General features: G+C 33.4%; 1 pseudogene; it reads left to right on the top strand.

Moving 5' to 3' along the window:
* LOC148085249 (cyclic nucleotide-gated channel beta-3-like) overlaps positions 1-7,500 on the top strand; it is a 33,287-nt pseudogene that overhangs the window by 5,899 nt on the left and 19,888 nt on the right.

The following is a 7,500-nucleotide window of genomic DNA, read 5'->3' as shown; positions in this document are numbered from 1 at the left end:
TTCTCCTCACAAGTTCCAGCTCCGGTGGTCGAGGACGACAAGTAAGTCACGAGACGTTCAAGAACAGTCGGTTTAAATCATGTTGAGCCTGATCAGGTGTTTTCGTTGTCGCAGGTCGTCCAAGGACGCGGCGCAGCAGCCCAGGTAAGTGAACCACGACCTGTTGGGTCCTCGAACGCAACGTGACGTGTCTTCAGTTTGTGTGTCGTCGCATGTAACTTAGTTACATTACTAGTTACTTCTTTTAAAAGTAACTGAGTTGCCTTAAATTACTGCTTACTTTCAAAGTAACTAGTTACTAGGGAAAGTAACCATTTTGTGATAAAGGGATGAAGGTGAATCTGGGTAAGAAAAATTGATGAAATAAACAAAAACAAATAAAATAAAGTTATTCAGGATGAGCCGGTCATATTAAACACACAAAAGTAAGTACATTTAAAAAAAACAGTAACATGGAATAAAACTGTAATAAACACATAACAACATTTTAAAGCATAACAACGACCAATTCAAAACTAAAAGTTTTAAATTAAATAAATAACTGGCAGAAAACAGTAAACTTAACAAAATGAGAGGTGGAAAGAAAGTGAACAGACGTCGTTAGTGATGAAGTGTCGATGAAGCTTCATGAAGCAGTGTCATTATTACCTGAGTCCACTAGATGTCACTCTTTGCTCTATAATCTATTGTTTTGAAAATCGATTCTATTGAAACCTCACATGATTTTTAAGCTGAGGGCGCCCCCTACTGACCTCTGAAGAATATGACACTGTTTCTTGAAGCTTCATCGACACATCACTACCAAAAGCCAAAAACAGTCAAAAGTAAAATAAGTGAAAAAAAAATTAAACCCTATTACGACGATACAATCTTTATATATTATTCATTAAAAAACGTACTTGTTTTGCTAAATATGATCTGAATATTTACTCAAGGTATTTAGAGCGGAAGAAATATATTAGTGATGTGTCGATGAAGCTTCATGAAACAGTGTTATTATCTCCTGAGTCCACTAGATGTCACTCTTTGCTCTATAATCTACTGCTTTGAAAATCTAGTCTATTGAAACCTGACATCATTTTTTTAAGCTGAGGGCGCCCTCTACTGTCCTCTGAAGAATATGACACTGTTTCATGAAGCTTCATCGACACATCACTACCTGTAACCAAGGCCTGTTAACTGCTAGTTACGTCATCTAGTGGCTAAACTAAACAACTGCGGCTATGAACATTTACGTTGTGATCCCCTACTGTCCTCTGGAAAATATGACACTGTTTCATGAAGCTTCATCGACACATCACTAATAAAATATTCACAAAAAGGAGAAAGAAAATAAGTCTCAAAGTAGTCGTGAAAGTTAAATGTTGATTTAATACAAAATAAAGTTTTTAGATGCCAAAATCTTTGAATGTTCTTCTACTTGGATCGGTTCTTGACCTCAAGAGGGCCACATACATACAGTCACATCTTCAGTATTACTTGAACATATTTAAACATGTTTAAACATGTCAACAGTTTGGTGTTACATGCTAACGTCATGCTTCTGTGGTCCGTACAGAATGATGGGATGGATCGTCAATGGAATGAGTCGAATGTTGCCTCAACCCGTTCACAGGCAGGTGAGTGACGGTGACATCTTTTCGTCAAACATCATAACCACATGAACTCTGTTTGCTGCGCACGTGAAGGATTCACTCGCTGATGAAGAAATAAACAGTGAGTACAACATGAACATACACATAAAAAACAACAATAATTGAAGTATTAATTATATAGAATCAACTATGATTTGAAAGATTAGCACAGGTTTCTTAGTTATATTTTTGACATGTGGGTAAAATCTTGATTGACAGGAGTGTCAGTAAAATCTTGATTGACAGGAGTGTCAGTAAAATCTTGATTGACAGGAGTGTCAGTAAAATCTTGATTGACAGGAATGTCAGTAAAATCTTGATTGACAGGAGTGTCAGTAAAATCTAGATTGACAGGAGCGTCAGTAAAATCTTGATTGACAGGAGTGTCAGTAAAATCTTGATTGACAGGAGTGTCAGTAAAATCTAGATTGACAGGAGTGTCAGTAAAATCTTGATTGACAGGAGTGTCAGGTATATCTTGATTGACAGGAGTGTCAGTAAAATCTTGATTGACGGGAGTGTCAGTAAAATCTTGATTGACGGGAGTGTCAGTAAAATCTTGATTGACAGGAGTGTCAGTAAAATCTTGATTGACGGGAGTGTCAGTAAAATCTTGATTGACAGGAGTGTCAGTGGCGAGACAGACTCTAACTGGGCTGATCTTCTCCTTGTGTTCCAGGGGGTTAGAAGCTGCCAGAGCCCCTGAAACTAGGGAGAGGATCAGGACAGAGTCTCTCACACTGACACTCCACGGGATTCAAACCTTCAAAACAGTCTGATCCCACTCACTTCTCTGGAACCTTTCAAAGACGCTTCTGTAGAACACGTTTGCCTTCTTTCAAGTCTTGAAATGTTCATTAATTAAGCTTTTCTATAAAGTGCTGCTGCCGAGTTCATTTTATTGCTTTTTAATATTCAGAATAAAGTGGGTTTTAAAATGAATATTGTTTTTTTTTTATTGTTGGTTAATGTTCTGTTGTGTGGTGTTTCTAGAATGAATCAATCTTTAAACATTAAATATTTTAATATGAACACATATGGTTATGTAGAATATTTAGTTGCAAAGAGAAATTTGCCTTTTACAGTAAAATTCTAAGCAGTTTTTTATGAAACATAGTTTAAATAATGCATTAATTATGATGCGTAATAATGCATGATTCTGATGATGATGATGATGATAATGATGATGATAATAATAATGCTAATGTTAATAATAATAATAATAATGATGATGGTGATAATGATGATGCTTATTATAATAATAATAATAATAATAATGATGATGATGGTGATAATGATGATGCTAATAATAATAATAATAATAATAATAATAATAATAATAATGATGATAATGCTAATAAAAATAATAATAATGATGATGGTGATAATGATGATGCTTATTATAATAATAATAATAATAATAATAATAATGATGATAATGCTAATAAAAATAATAATAATGATGATGCTAATAATAATAATAATAATAATAATAATAATAATAATAATAATAATAATAATAATAATAATAATAATAATAATAATGCTAATGCTAATAATAATAATAATGATGATGGTGATAATGATGATGCTTATTATAATAATAATAATAATAATAATAATAATAATAATAATAATAATGATGATAATGCTAATAATAATAATAATAATGATGATGGTGATAATGATGATGCTAATAATAATAATAATAATAATTTTGATGGTGATAATGATTATGCTTATAATAATAATAATAATAATAATAATAATAATAATGATGACGATGATGATGATGATGACGATGATGATGATAATAACAATAATAATAATAATAATAATAATAATAATAATAATAATAATAATAATGATAATGATGACGATGGTGATGATGATGATGATTATGATGATTATGATAATAATACAATTAATGTCAATAATAATAATAACAAACATAATAATTATAATAACAATAATAATCTAATAATGATAACAGTAATGATGATGATGATAATAAAAATACAATTAATGTCAATGTTAATAATAATAATAATAATAATAATAATAATAACTGTAATAATAATGATGATGATGATGATAATAATAATATAAATAACAATAAAATTAATAATAATTATGATGATGATGTTGATGATGATGATGATGATGATTGAAGCGAACGATAAAGGAAATCGAACTTTCTTTATTTTCTTTCACTACATATATTTAAATTAAACTTACAACTAGATGGCGCTATATGAAGGTCTTGTTTAGCTAACAATGTGGTTTTGTCTACAGATGGACAGGACAAGACTGACCTTGTTCTGGAGGATGTTGAAGAAGAAGTTATCAAGAATAAAGAAGAAGAAGAAGAAGGAGAAGAAGAGGTACTTTTTACTAGTCATCGATGAAGCTATTGAAGCCTCACATAATTTTTAAGGTGAGGGCGCCCCCTACTGTCCTCTGAAGGATATGACACTGTTTCATGAAGCTTCGTCGACACATCACTGCTTTTTATTGATTGATATTCATTTAGTGCAGTAGCTTCATGTTCTTTTACTAATGAATTCCTTTTAAATTGAGTCGCTTAGATAAAAAAATTAAAAATGTCAACACAATTTAACAAAATATCTCTTCATTGAACTTGTTCTTTTGCGTGATGTTTTGTTTTTAAAGACGAGGGATGCAGACCCCGGGACTGAACGCTGGACTTGCATCATGGAACAGGTGCAAACAGAAGCGAGTCAAGCAGTTCTTGACATCATGGAAGAACAGTGAGTAACAGACCCGAGCATTCTGAGTAATACCTTGTATTTACTGACCGTGTCACGTTATTTCCTTGTGTATTGTGAAGGTTGGCAGTATTTAAACTGCGTCAAGTGCCACAATATTATGTTTTTATTATATATTTACATCACGTCTGTATGTGTTTAGAAAATATAAATATAAAATAAAATAAATATTAAAATAATAATAATGTTGAAGCAAATGTAACAAGAACAATCAACATCCTATGGTGCATTAAAAACCTATCTATACTTACTTCATCTCTGGGTTTAGGTGACCTGAAGGCCTGAAATCAAATGTGTTTCTGTTATCCCTTGTTTTATCACTTGGTCCAGGTGACTCGAAGGCCCGAAAACACCTGTGTTTATGGTATCCCTTGTGTTGTATTTTTGTCAGCAGGACCAAAAGGCCCGAAAACAAATGTGTTTGTGTTATCTCTTCTGTTGTATCTGGGTCAACGTGACCTAAAGGCCTGAAAACAAATGTGTTTGTGGCATCCCTTGTGTTATCTCTGGGTCAAGGTGACTCGAAGGCCTGAAAACAAATGTGTTTGTAGGATCCCTTGTGTTATCTCAGGGTCAAGGTGACTCGGAAAACAAATGTGTTTGTGGTATCCCTTATGTTGTATCTGGGTCAGCATGACCCAAAGGCCCGAAAACAAATGTGTTTGTGTTATCCCTTGTGTTATCTCTGGGTCAAGGTTACCCCGAAGGCCTGAAATCAAATGTATTTGTGGTATCCCTTGTGTTGACTCTGGGTCAAGGTGACCCCAAAGGCCTGAAAACAAATGTGATTTGGGTATCCCTTGTGTTATCTCTGGGTTAACGTAACCACGAAGGCCTGAAATTAAATGTGTCTGTGGTATCCCTTGTGTTATCTCTGGGTTAACGTGACCCCAAAGGCCTGTATTTAAATGTGTTTGTGGTATCCCTTGTGTTATCTCTGGGTTAACGTAACCCCGAAGGCCTGAAATCAAATGTGTTTGTGGTATCCCTTGTGTTGTCTCTGGGTCAAGGGTTAACAAACACTAATAAAAAGGTCTCCATCAGGCTGCAGCAGGAGAGTCTGGAGGCGGCTCGTGTGGCGGAGGAAACAGCTCGACGGGAGGCAGAGGAAGCCATTCGTCAACTAGAGACGCAGCATTCGACCAACATCGGTGTAGAAACACTTCAAGAGTCCAATGAGCAGTAAGTCTGGTTTTATTCTTCTCAAACTAACTCTTCAGAAAACGTGCTAAATAGTTGAATCGTCAACTTGTTGAGCAGTAATATTCGCAGCAGATGGATTCTAGGACAAACGTTTACAGTAAAGAAAATAGAATGAATTCTTTCCTAAAATGACAGACCACATTTTCTAACAGGAATTATGTTAATATAATATAATATTGATCATTTACTGGTCATCATATCCACTCACTTTAATTTCTCAGACGAAATAATAGTCTTTATAAGGATCAGTGTCTCAGGATAATCAGATAGAAAATATGTTTAATTTTGACTGAAACATAGAAAGTGAATATAAAAAATAGGTTCCTTGCTCAGAATACCACCAGTTAATGCTAGCTATATGAATGCTAATTATTATTAGTTAGCTGTGTGTATGCTAACACCCTGTAACACGTTTAAAGTCGTTCATGTTGTCACTTTTTTTAATGAACTATAATTTTTAGAACCAAATAACTGATAATAAAATGATTAAATGATCAAAACATTGTAATTAACATAGCTTAGCATCTAAGAGAGTTCTAGAAATGTTTTTCTTCTCCAATCCTTTAGCGAGAAGTAGAAATGTCAAATTAGGGGAAAATATCTTGTGTCTAATCCTAAATGTTTTTTTAACCACTAGGATATATAAAAAAAACTGTATCAGTAATGCTAGGCTACATTGCTAATACCACAAACATTCAATCTTCAGCCCCAGTCAGTCAAAATACCGTAGTTGACTCAACCTTCTGTAAAAATAACAAACTAACTAAACTCTAAATCCACAGTAACAAGAAAATGTACTGAAAAATAGTGATGTGTTGATGAAGCTTCATGAAACACTGTCATTATTTCCTGAGTCCACTAGATGTCACTCTTTGCTCTATAATCTATTACTTTGAAAAGTTATTATATTGAAACCTCACGTCATTTTTAAGCTGAGGGCGCCCCCTACTGTCCTCTGAAGAATATGACACTGTTTCATGAAGCTTCATCAACACATCACTAGCGAAAATATCCCCTAAAAGTTTAAGAAGGAAACTTTCAGAATATCCTAAAAAAATATGTTGATCTTTTCCTGGTTGCCTTTCGATATCAAATGTCTTTTCTTTCATCCTTTGCCTGTGAATTTGTTTGTATTTTTGTAATAGATTACCAAACATCCAGGAAGAGGAAAATGAGGATGAGCCAGAGTAAGGGCCCGACATTTGGACCAAATCTGATCCGAGCTCTCGTAGCGCTTCTAGATTTGGCTTGAAATCAAAACACGTCAACGATTTCTTCAATTTCTGAGCAATTTAAAAAATACTTAGAAGTGTTTTTTAAATATCTGAGTCTTTCAGGAGATTCAAAGTGATACATATACGTCTTGCACAAGAGAAACTAGTTTATTTAGTCTCCTTGTTAAGATGGTTTAACTGAGAGGGATTTTAAAAATACATAATACTTTGAAATCATAATGAATACAGTATAGTTCTCACTAGATTAATGCATTAGGCAGAAGTGAATTGAATGATTCACGTTCTAATGCATTTAAAGGGTCATTTATCCTATTAGCTGCTACTAGTTGCTTGCTTTATACTACTAATCTCAAATTGCTTCTATACTACTGCGAATACTACCTGAGAGATTATGTCCTTATTTGATTTGGTTTCTACGGAGCCCCAGAGGTGACATAAATTATTTATTTTTTATCTCGTATCTCATCAAATTATTATTATTTTGATGCATTACTTCACGATTCTACGAAGTTAAAAGTTACCAGAAATATTATTCAGTATTGATGACCAAGTAGTACTATTGAGTGACTTCATTTTCCCCAAAATAAAAGAGTCTTTTTTTTCTAATCACAACCTAAATGTTCATAACTGCAGTTGTTA

The sequence above is a fragment of the Callionymus lyra genome, chromosome 2 (assembly GCF_982586985.1).
Source record: "Callionymus lyra chromosome 2, fCalLyr1.hap1.1, whole genome shotgun sequence".
In the NCBI taxonomy this organism is placed as follows: Eukaryota; Metazoa; Chordata; class Actinopteri; order Syngnathiformes; family Callionymidae; genus Callionymus; species Callionymus lyra.
The sequence above is the reverse complement of the archived record's forward strand: the minus strand, read 5'-3'. Positions and strand labels throughout refer to the sequence as shown.